The sequence below is a fragment of the Miscanthus floridulus genome, chromosome 14, assembly GCF_019320115.1.
Source record: "Miscanthus floridulus cultivar M001 chromosome 14, ASM1932011v1, whole genome shotgun sequence".
NCBI lineage: Eukaryota > Viridiplantae > Streptophyta > Magnoliopsida > Poales > Poaceae > Miscanthus > Miscanthus floridulus.
The window spans coordinates 3,030,767-3,043,525 of record NC_089593.1 but is presented as its reverse complement, the minus strand read 5'-3'; the positions used below and the strand labels follow the sequence as shown (position 1 = coordinate 3,043,525).

General features: G+C 43.7%; 1 long non-coding RNA gene across 1 annotated transcript; it reads left to right on the top strand.

The window, feature by feature from the left end:
* The first annotated feature begins 6,081 nt into the window (after positions 1-6,081).
* On the top strand, positions 6,082-8,952 carry LOC136505946 (uncharacterized). Its single transcript, XR_010771361.1, has 3 exons — positions 6,082-6,491; positions 7,281-7,383; positions 7,578-8,952. It is a non-coding gene; the product is annotated as an uncharacterized lncRNA (long non-coding RNA).
* Positions 8,953-12,759: the final 3,807 nt, after the last annotated feature.

Below are 12,759 nucleotides of genomic sequence, written 5' to 3'. Positions count from 1 at the left end.
ATTTAATGTTCCATGCACGTATCGCAAGATTTGATGTGATAGCTACTATAGCACTTTTTAAGAATTTGGGGTTAGAAACAAGAGCATGGAAGAGAGGGAAAGGAGACGCTTTTCTTGACCACCGGTTGCCACAAGGACCCTCAGATATCTAGGACAAAGGAGGATTCTTTCCTCAAACCAACAAGAAAGCCAGACTGGATTAGTATAAACCTGTTTATCCGGAACCTCCGGTATTTTTTTACCGGTAAAGTGAACCTTATAGTAGTGTTATTTTTTGTTGGATAACAGCATCAGGTTACCTAGTCTTTTGGTCAGGTAGTGTTTTTTAAAGAAAACAGTTTCTGTTTACATACCTTTTGTTTGTTTGTACCAGTCGTATTAAGTTGTTTTGTTTTGTCGTACTAGTATAAATACAGAATTTTAAGTTGTTTTGTTTAATAGAATTTTATACAACTACTGTTTGTACCGGTAGTTGTTCTGTTTACGTACCTTCCTGTGCCGGGCACCAAATTTTTCTAGAGCGAGAGTACAAGAAAAACCAAAGCTAGGCCTTGTTTAGATTGTGAATAATTTCAACCCGATGAATAGTAGCACTTTCGTCTTATTTGGTAAATATTGTCCAATCGTGGACCAACTAAGCTCAAAAGATTCATCTCGTGATTTCGAACTAAACTGTGCAATTAGTTATTTTTTTTATCTATATTTAATGCTCCATGCAAGCGGCTAAAAATTGATGTGATGAAGAGAGAGTGAAAAAACTTGGAATTTGGAGGGTAACTAAACAAGGCCCTAGACAAAGAGCTGGTAGGCCTGCCTTTCGCGGCTTCCAATAAAACCCCTGACTTGCAAGCCCGTCTCCGTTTGCTTTTTTTCCCCACAGCTTTTAGGCTGGGTCGTTTGGCTGTGGCTTGTCGTAAACGATCCTAAATTTCTAATTGAAATAGTATTTTTTTTCATATAAACCAACCAGTAGTACTTCTTCGTGAACCAACATCTATACGAATCAGCCAACCGAACCGTTGTTTGTTTCGCCCAATCCGCCGTGCCCTCCTCCTCGTCTGTCTGAGAGTTCGTGTTCGTTTCGTTGTGAACTCTCGCCGTCGCGGGTCGCGGCCGTGCCCACCACACTGCTGCAGTCTTCAGTGTAGCGTAGCAGCGTGGCACTGCTGTAGGAGTAGTAATCTTTTGTCATGGACGCCTCTTTCCATCACCCCACCGACAACCCCTGCATAAACATTGCAGCATCAGGTCTCTATCCAGCCACATGAACAAGATGGAGACCTTCCTCTTCAATGAACTGTAGCACGTACTACTAATCCTCGAAACCCCCATTTATTTATACAAATTTGTACCCTCATTCGCTGAAACTTGAAGGTTTGTACTAATCCAGCCTGGCCTTCTTGTTGGTCCGAGGAAAGAATCCTCCTTTGTCCTAGATATCTGAGGGTCCTTGTGGCAACCGGTAGTCAAGAAAAGCGTCTCCTTTCCCTCTCTTCCATGCTCTTGTTTGTGCTTCATGCTTTGTTTCATTCATTCCTTGCTGTACCTCCGGTCCGCAGCACTGTAGAAGTGGTTGGCCGTCAGTCCTTGCGACATTAATTGCATGGCCCTCCTCCTCCCGCGCCTCACGCGCTCTGCTACTCCTCTACCGGTCGTAGGAGTACAGTAGCAGGCTAGTAGTACCGCACAACAGCAGTGGAGGGAGACACGCAGTCAAGCAGGTACCGGTATATATGGCCAACGGGCCGGCACGACACGGTATGGCATGGCATGGGCTCGTGCCAGCACGGTCCCATGGCCAACGGGTCGGCACGGCACGCCATGCCTCACGGGCCATGTCTCATAGGCCCACGGGCTAGGTCTTCGCCCTAGACATGGTCTTATGGGCTGATTTCTGTGCTGGGCCGGCCCGCGAAGTACGGCCAAAATTCTGTGCTAGGCCGGCCCGCGAAGTACGGCCAGAATCACGGGCCGTGCTAGCCCGCGACTTGTTACCCTTTGCATTCACAATTTTACAAACAGATAACAGTTTATAGTTTCATAATTCATACATTCACAGTTCACATCAATGTATCATCACAGTTTTTTACATTCACCAAATCAAAGTCCAAAACTTGTCCGATATAGTCACATTTTCATACATTCACAGAATCAAAGTCGAAATATCCGATACATTCATAGATCACAGTTTCAAACATTCACTGATTCACAGAATCAAAGTCCAGAGCCGACAGACAACAGAAATAACCAAAATGGGCTGTTTAGTGCAATGCTGCCTCATTAAAAATATTTCTAGGTAAAACTCACCCTTGTGAGAAACCCTAGAAAGGAAAAAATAGTGCAGTCAGCTCTTAATTAACCATTGTTCAAATGATAGATAAGTCTTTCACAGTCACTGAGTCACACACATCCTTTCACAGTCAGAGATCACACACACACTCACGAGGCAAGTCTCAACCTCAGTACCTCACTAAGTACCAGGAGCACCACCAACAGGTCCATCTTCATCAAGGTACAGGTTCTAGAATGAGTCTTCAAGTTCTTGGTTGTCAATAGCATGTTGTTCCCTTTTTTCTCCTAACTCCCAGTCCTTTAAGCAGGTCAGCATCTCCACAGTCTCTGATGACAAGCGCCGTCGGCGTTCCTCAATTATCCTACCTGTCAAACTGAAACAAGACTCCGAAGATACAGTAGATATATGAACTGATAGGATATCTCTAGCCATTATAGATAGGATTAGAAAGGTTAGCTTATGGTCACGCCACCACAGAAGTATGTCAAAATTATCCTCATAAGAAGTGACATTGTCACTGTCTAAGTAAGCTGATAGCTCAGAAACAGCTGAAGTAGATGAAGATGAAGTGGCAGGGAAAGGGGAAGGACCAACAACACCTAATTCATGGCCAAAGATTCTTTTCCAGGCCTGCTTTTTCTTACATGTATGATGTGATGGTTGTGCAACCCTTTGAGATCTAGCTACACAAAACTTGCTCTCATATTTGTTAAACAGTTTATACAATTCAGTTTTGACATCAGCATAGTATGAACTATACTCAGAACTAGTGTATTCACCAAGTAATTGCAGCATATTAAAGAAACCTCTCATCTTAGCTCTAGGATCAAGAATGAATGCATATGAATATAACAGAGGTATGTCTTGCCAATATTTAAGAAACTTAAGCTTCAAAGGTAATACAATAGCTCTTAGATTATGCTCTTTTTCACATGCATGCAAATAAGAAGCAATCTCTAGGATATGGTGCAGAACAAGTGGACTTATAGGATAATAAACACTAGACAGTACAACAGTGGAGTCATAGAAGAATTCTAGGAACTCCAGTAACTTCTCAGCAAAATACCAATAATTTGTAGTCAACAATTGTGAACCATAATGGAAATTAATGAACACAGAAAAGATATTCTTGTATGGAACCAAGTGTTTAAGCATCAGGTAAGTAGAATTCCATCTAACATCCGTATCCAAGTCAAACTTTCTAGGTCCAACACCCTTAGCATTACAGTATTCTTTGAACAATACAATTCTTTGATTAGAGGAATTTAAGAAGTTAATTACAGTTCTAAAATCTTCAGTGTAAGCTTTTAACCTCTTTAATCCAGATTTTACAATGAAATTAATGATATGACAAGCACAACATTGATGTACAAGACTGTACTTACGGTTACTAGGATCCAAAGGATTAGGTGAAGGATCAGGACCCAAGTAACAAGCAAATAGAGGTGTCAAAGTGTTCATAGCCCTAGCATTAGAAGAAGCATTGTCTAGAGTGACAGAGAAAATCTTATCAATCAGACAATACTCCTCAACCACAACAGCAATTCTTTCAGCAATATTTTCACCAGAATGTTTAACCTCAATCAGCCTAAGACCAATAACCTTTTTCTGTAACTCCCAATCAACATTCACATAGTGAGCAACAACACTAATATAGTCTTCATTAGCATTACCAGACCAAATGTCTGAAGTCAAAGCAACAGAAGAAGCAGTAGGCAACATAAAATTCTTAAGTTTATCACGGCGTTCAGTAAACAGCTTACCAAGATCTCTAGTGGTGGTCTGTCTAGAAACCTTAGCAAACCTAGGATTATGAGCAAGAATAATGTAATCCCTCCATGCCTGTGACTCACCTATACCTAATGGAAGGTCAAGCCTAGCAATCAACCTACACAACTTAGAGCGAGCAACAACAGGATTGTAGTTCTAGTTATGTACAGATCTATCAGGATTGTAAGAAAGCCTAGACTGAACCCTAGCAGCATGATCAACATTTTTCCTACAAGATTTTTGATGCCTAATCAAATGGCCAGTGCCAGCAGAAGATCTAGCAAACAATGTACTCTTACACATTTTATAGATAGCAGCAGTTCAAACCTTTTGACCATTCACAGTCTCATAGATCTCATCAAAATCAACCTAGACACCAGATTTATGCTTACCAAGGCATGAGGTAACATCTGTGCTGTTGGAGCCGATCGGTGTCCCTATCGCCGTCGCCGATGGCGCCGGCTCCGCCCCTCCACCACCGTCGCCACCGTCCAGATCGATCTAAGTAGAGCCGCTACTGACTTAGATCACGGGAGAGAGCTCAGATTCACCAGATCGTGGATGCGGCCGATGCGGGCGAGAGAGGGAGTAGAGATTGCACCGCGGCGAGCCGGCGAACGAGTGGGGATTAGGGTTAGGGTTGGGAGCGGACTGCGGAGCCGGCCATCAGCGAGGCCGAGGCGACTGGGCGAGCGAGGCTCGGCTGCGCCGCTGCGAGCGAGTGGGGAACTGGGGATTAGGGTTAGGGTTTGGAGCGAAGAGCGGAGCGGGAGAGGTGAGGACCAAGGAGGCGAGGCGATGGGCGACAGGGGGACTGGGGAGCCGCTTATATGTGGGGGCGGGGCACTAGCAAGCCGGGCCATCACCAGGCTGGTTGCTCTGCAGCAGGGCGTGCCGTGCCGGCCCACGTGCCTGGGGTTAGGCCCAGGCATAGCCTGCTGCTCCAGGCGGGGCTAGCCTGGGCCTGCTAGCCTCCGTGTTGGGCCGTGCTTGGCCCGGGCCAAAAAACTAGGCCTTGGGCCGGGCTGACAGGCTCGGGCTGCATGGCCAACTATAGGTACTGGCGTACGCTTTGAATGCATGCTCGGCGCCAGAATACATGGCGCAGAGCTCGGCGCCAATATCTGCGGCGTTGAGCTCGGCGCCATGTATTCTGGCGTCGTGGTACCGGCCATGTCAACGCCCCCTAGGATTTCCTGTTGTGCATGGTCAGGCACCTCAGAGCCAAGATCTGTGGCGCCGAGACGTGTTACCTCAGCGCCTGGACTCATGGCGCCGACCCCCAGGGTTCAAAGATGAGTTTAAGTCTCTCAGGAGACTAAACGTAAATTTTCTTAAAAAAAAAGAACCAAATTATAAAAAATTGGGGGAGAGGGAAACATGGGTGTGCCCGGCGGCCCACCAGGTCAATTCTAGCCCTTGTCCCGCCCTGCAGAACAAGGAAATCGGCCCACTATAGTTATTGGGTATTTGCTCTGGGCTTGTTTACTGTCGTCGTTTTCCTCAGTGGCGTGTTTTGTTTTTTTGAAAGAATCCTCAGAGGCCTGTTAAGTTCCACTTAGTTAGTTAGGTGCTTTTGGTGGGCCAAATACTTCGGTTTGTTTGTACTCTCAACATAGGCTAAGCAATTATTAGTCGCAAAATCCCCTAAAAAAATTATTCGTCGCAAAAAAAGGCTAAGTAATTATTCCTGTCTATAATAAAATGATCTGAAATCAAATGAAAAAAGTAATAAATACAAAGCCGAGTTACAGACCACGCAAGAGCTACAATTGTCAAATAAAATTTATCTCTTATGAGTTTCCATATCGAATGAATTAGAAATTATCTGTCACCGTAAAAACTCTCTACCCACCGTAGATCTCATCTCATTGACAGGACGAGAGAAGAACGACAGAAATATATGAAACACCAGTGTTTCACCTTGCGGATGACTCTTCCTCCGTGTTTTTTTCACCGACGAAATCTTTACCCACGCCCGCCGCGTCCCTCCGCCTCCGCAAGGCCACGCCGCCAACTGCTCCCTCCCCGCATGTCGCCCCTCCCCGTCCACTCGCCCCCCCTCGCCTCCACCCACGCGAGCCCCACCCGTCCACCCTCGGCGGTTTCATCGTGCTGCCTTCTTCACGCTTCTTCGCCACGCGACACCGTCGCCCTTCCTCACGCACGGGGAAACCACTGCGCTTCCTCGCTCCCTGCCGGGACGGACGAGGACGACGGACGCCCCTCCTGGTGACACAAGGACGTTGCGCCGCCGCCATCAAGGGCAGGGGCCTTCTCCTACCAGCGCTTCCCTCTCTCTCTCAACGAACTGCTCCTCCGCTCGCGGCGGCGACGGCGAGGGGAGCCATTCCTTCCGTCTATCGGCCTCTGCCACCATCTCGCCTGCATCTCCGAAATCTGAATCTCCACCAAGGATTGGTGAGAGGTATGGTTTACTACCTTCTGGATTGTATTCCTGCCTTCTGGATATCTGACGGCCTGTTCCTGCGTTTTGGTTTTGGGACGGATGGAAATCACATTATGTTTTGCTAATGTTTACTGCAAATTGAGTTGGTACTGGCACGAAGTTGGCTGCTAAACCCACTGCCACAAGTATCGGCCTACCAGCCATGCCATTGGCAAATTGTAATTGATTATTTGCACGAGTCTAGAATCTGTTTGCAATCTTTACAGTAAGACAGCAGAAGGCAAAAAAAAAAAAAGTTTCTATATATGATTGTATGGAGGTATTTTGAATAGTTTAGTTAAAAGAGAGGAATCTGTGTTTTTCAGTTTTCTGAATGAATTTGCTGTTATGTGTCCCCCCTCTACTGCCATTGGTGTGTTCCCCATTCTTCTCTCTCTCTAATGTAACCCACCTGAATATTTTGCTCACCCTAGAAGATGATTTCAAGGTTAGCTCCAATCTTATTGTACAGTTCAGCAGGCAAATAAGATAAAATTTGCAATGTATATGATTGAAGATATTATTATTATTATCAGTTTTGAGGATCTCTTTTGGGAAATTAACATATCTGAATTGGGTGTATATTCGCTGATTATATAATTTCTACAGACCATGATGCTTATATTAAAATAGAACTGGTACTATATTCAATGCTGCTGCACATGAAAAAATTAACTATTTCTTCTAATGTACTATTCATTCATGGTAACAAGCGAAGCTTTTGATGTTCATTGGAGAAATTTAAAAAATTGGTCGATCCATTTCTAGGAAAAAAACATGATTGTGATGAAATGGAGAGGATGACACTTGCAGACTTGGCGACCGGGTGTCCACAAGGATATATTCTCATTCTCGACCAGAGATGCCATTGGTAAGAATAACAGACAACAAATAACATACTTGCAAGTTCATAAAAAAAACTAGCTTTCATGTACTGTATAGCTTAGATAGATAGTGGCAGACATGTTACATCAATCAGGCTGTATGTACTATATAATGCTTCTATACACAGACCAATGTGATTCCAACTGTCCTGACCACCATGTGCTTATTATAATGTTTCAGATTCAGATGTACTCCGTAGGAATGAGTAGGAGGACGTGCAAGGTAATCCGTGGACTGAGCAGGCGGACATGCAAGCTAACCACCTCACGGGTACGCCCTTGGATCTCACAACTCCTTCTCAACCTCCCTGCCTAAGCTCGCCGATAGCATGCTCCAATTTGGCTCAGTCTTTTTTTCCTTATTATAAATTCCAAGCCCTAACTGCAAATCCAAAAATGTCCTTCACCTCCTACTCCCCTCGCTTAGAGATGCATTGCCAGCTTCTCCAAACAGGAAACTCTCCAAAGATATGGTGTTTTCATCAAAACAGAGCTGCTTCAAAAAGTTATTTGAGGGGTGCAGTTAGCCCACACACCATGCTTCTTTTAAAAAGAATAAGAGAACTTGCATTGACTACTATTGAAAGATAACTTTGGAGGTTGGACACTGGAGAATATATTATTTTGTCTTTTTAAGAAACACTAACTAAAAAAACTAACTAAAAATGAAGAGCAAGTTTATACTGAAGTCCTCATACTACCTGGTATATACGGCCATTTTCATATCATTTATTCCTTTTGTATTTGACTGGCAAGTTTCCTCCTAAGAGGTTGTTGTGGATAGTTATATAATTTTGGGTGCCTCTTGGCAAGTGTAGCTAAGAGGGGAAACAAGTACTTATGTTGCTTTAAAAATGCATGAAAGGAATTCTGAAATACCATAAGTTGATTTCTTTTTTCTGATTAGTCCAATGAGCAATCCATAGAGATATATATGTAGGCCAATTCCTTGACTAACTAATTTGAGTTGCAAGTGAGTTTTATAACATGATGTTTACTTAAAAATTGTTTCTTCTTGGTGCTGCTGAGGATTAAACTACTTTCTAAAAGGAGGATAAGTGGACCAAGGGGAGGAACACAACATGGATTGCAGGCAGTTATGGAGTTTCCATCCTAAAGATCGAGATTCTAAATAACATAAACTATGGCCAGTCTTGTAGAATTTCCAAATTTCCTTGGATTCATAATTCTTATTTGTGGTTCAACTCAGGTAAAGGCCACACTATCTGGTGTGGGCAGCCAAAACCCAGTAATCTACTGGTGCACAACTTCTGATTTTACCTTGGGCTCAATTTTATACTAAGCAATTAGTATGAATTTGTTTGTTCAGTAAACTGTAATAATATGCTGCATATTTTACTTGAGAGGATTTCCTTTTTCCTTTCCCATTTCTGAAAGATTAAACATTTGTTCAGTTTATCATTTGAAGTAAAAAGAAGCCAATGATCAAATTAATTGTGAGTCAAGGGTTCTATAAAAGGTACTATTACTATTGTTAAAATTAGTCATTTTAGCTATCCACTTCCATTTCTGTTGTTCATAATTTTGGAATGGAGAGAGGGGGAGACAGAAGGAGAGGGAGGGAGGGAAAGACAGGGCTTAAGAGGTAGTTTTTTAATCTCAGTTACTTGTGACTCTGTTATTCCTTGAGGCATCAAGGATAGTTATTCCAGTTTTTTTTTCCTGATAACTCAATCATGCTATGTAATAACATGAGCTAGATGCTTCTCTGTGATGCCGGTTTTTTTTTCCAGATTACTGAACAATGCTAATATACTGTTTGCATAACCGTGGTAACTGAAACAACCTATTTTAAGATATATGTATATGGGCCTGTTTGGAATGCGGGATTTTTTTCCCCATTCCTGCATTTTTCCTGTGAAATTGAATTGATTCCTGTGAAATTCCTACGTTCCAAACAGGCCCTATATTTGTGCAGTAGTTGTCAACTGAATACATGTAGTTCTTTTCAGTAAACTAATCCATGCTATGGAAAATCATCAACTAGCAGATGCTCTATATGTTTTTTAATATAAATATAAATATTACTGAATCATGCTAATGTCCTGTTTTCAAAACCATGCTAACTGAAACGTGCTCTTTTCAGTATGTGCAGTAGTAGTTAACTGAATATAATATGCATGAGTTAACAAGTCAGCAATATAGCATGTTTCTCGTTATCTAAAAAGAACATGTTCCCAATTGCTATAGTGTTCCTATGATTAAGTGCTATATATAGCTTCTCTGGTCCATTTTACCAAAACAATTGGCATTTCATTGAACGCATCACACCTGCACATATACTATTTCTTCAAGAACTATGTACCACAGGAGCTAAACCCTGGTAGATTCAATGGGTTAGATAATGCTTCGTGAATAAAAATAAACTAAAAAAAGAAGTACTTTTTGAACCACCTTTAGCTTAATTTTAATGTACCAATTCTGATCAGTTACCTGTCAATACCAACCACACATTTTGTGTTCATTTCTTTATATAACTTGACCTTCTAAATTTTGGCTGATGCAGTTCTCATGATTCAGATCTTTCATATTGCAAACGGCTGGTGGATGTGCCTACCGCCTACGACAATGGCAGTTGAGGAATAGTTTGATAACTACATGATGCAAAGTTTCTTTCCTTTATTTGTAGTTGCATTTGAAAGCATCTAGGCCCCTAGTTGGATTTCGGTGATTAATGTCAATACAAGATTACTATGACTAACGTGTGTTTTGCAGAGACAATTAAGTTAGGTCATGGTAATGGAGATCGATTGGGCAATCGAGGTTGTCATGCCCCTACGATGGAAATCGTTTCGGTTTTTAAAAAAGGATGGACGACAAGGTTAAGGATAACTAGTTCTAAGTGTCGATTGGAGTTGGAGAGACACTTAGAGTAGTTTAGGACTTTGTTTTTCCTTTGGCCGTACTATTAAGGGGGGTATGAACGGGTAGCTTGACCTAGTTGAGTCTAGTGAGTTAGGTGTGGTGCACACTTGTTAAAACTAGCTCTAGGTAGCTCCTATGAATGCCTAAGATCCTATGGAGCAAACTTCATTCTCAGATGTTCGAGAGTTGGAAGTGAATGGAGGGTCAAACACTGACCGGACGCTGGCTCCGGTGCGACCGGACGCTGGCCGCAGGGTCCGGTCAGTTCATTTGACTGAGGTGAACAAGTCTGGTGTGACCGGACGCTGGAAGGTCATGTGACCGGACGCTGAGGGCCAGCGTCCGGTCGACTCCAGTAAGGGTCCAGACTTGGGAAAGAGTGACCGGACGCGTCCGGTCAGTGCTGACCGGACCCTGAGGGTTCAGCGTCCGGTCGAGTCCAGTAAGGTTCCAGTAAGGGTTTTATGCGACCGGACGCGTCCGGTCAGTGCTGACCGGACCCTGCCAGCGTCCGGTCGACTCTTTAATACTGGTTCGCGGGTTGAACTGACCGGAGCGTCCGGTCATAACGATCGGAGCGTCCGGTCGTCCCGCAGAAGCTCATAACGGTTCGTTTTTCAGGCTGGCTTATAAATAGACGGTCCACTCGTGAGTGGAGTATCTTTTGCTCATTCCAACAGCTGAGAAACACGTTTGTGAGTGCTAAGAAGAGCAAGGTCCTAGTGAGGTGTTTGTGATTTGAGAATCCAAGAGAGTAACCTCACTAGCAAATCAAGAGTAGCAAAAGTGTGCATCCATCTTCTCATCAGGCTTCACGTGGTCAAGTGAGAGTTCGTGCTTGTTACTCTTGGTGATCGCCATCACCTAGACGGCTTGGTGGTGATTGGGAGTTTGGTGTTCACCCGGCGGAGCTTGTGGGTGACCCAACTCAAGTTGTGAGCGGCTTTGGGTGATTCGCCGCGACGGAGTGTCGAAGAATCAACCCGTAGAGAGCACTTGATCCTTGCGCGGATCAAGGGGGAGCTACACCCTTGCGCGGGTGCTCCAACGAGGACTAGTGGGGAGTGGCGACTCTCCGATACCTCGGCAAAACATCGCCGCGTTCCTTTTCTCTCTCTATCTACTTTGAGCACTTACTTTGAGCATTTACTTTAAGCAATTCAATACTTGTTTTACATCCATAGAATTGCTTGCTAGAGTAAGTTTGAAACTTAGGTTGCGAGGTTGTTGTGCATTAGTTTGATATAAACACTTTTCTAGGCACAAGGGGTTAATTGGGCTATCCGTAGGATTTGATTATTGTAAGAGAATTTAGAATTAGCCCAATTCACCCCCCCTCTTGGGCATCTTGATCCTTTCAATTGGTATCAGAGCCTCGTGCTCACGTTTTTAAGCTTAATCGCTTAGAGCAAGATGTCTCACGGGGATGGACCTCCTCCTATCTTTGAGGGAGATGATTTTCCATATTGGAAAATCCGCATGGAGGCATACTTAGAAGCTCTAGATGTTGGAATTCTTAGAGCCGCCTCTCAAGGGTTCCCCGCACCTAGGAATGCCGCACAACTTCAAGGCGATGAAGTGAATTATGAGAAATGGAATGCAAAGGCTCGCAACACCATTTTTAGAGGCCTTTGCAAAGAGGTGTTCAATCGTGTAAGGAACCACAAAGACGCCCATGCTCTATGGTCGGACGTTTGTGCGCTCCATGAGGGAACCAAGAGTGAGCGTGAGGAACGCTATTATCTTGTGATTAAAAAGCTAAATTCTTTTGAGATGTTTTCCAAAGAAAGTGCTAATGAGATGTATTCTCGATTAAATGTTCTTGTAGAGGAAGTCAATGGGCTTGGACTTACTCAAATGTCACCATCCGATGTTGTGAGAAAAATCTTGAGTGTCCTCCCCATTGATAAATATGGGCACATTGTGACCGTGCTATATCAAGGTGATCTTTCTGCCGCTACACCGATACAAATCTTGGGAAAGATCAATGCTCATGAGATGTACATGCACATCACACCACAAGATGGCTCATCCTCTACAAAGAAGAAAGAGAAAGACTTAGCATTCAAAGCTAGCCAAGACAAGGGCAAAGCAAGACTTGAGTATGAGAGCTCAAGTGATGAAGATGATGAAGAAAGCCTTGCCCTCATGGTGAAGAAGACCACTAAGATGCTAAAAAGGCTAAACAAGAGTGGCATCAAGTTCGACGGCAAGAAGAAGTTCTTCACAAGCTCAAGAAGAAAGCCAATCTCCGAGATGGATTGCTACAATTGTGGCGAACTTGGCCACCTAGCTCATCAATGCACAAAGCCCAAGAAAGACAAGTTCAAGAACAAGGGCAAGAAAGATGATTCAAGTGATGAAGATGAAAAGAAAAAGAACAAGCCATACAAGAAGAGAGATGGCAAAAAGAGGGACTTCTACAAGAAGGAGAAGAGTGGCAAGGCCTACATTGTCGGTGATTGGCTCACGGACAT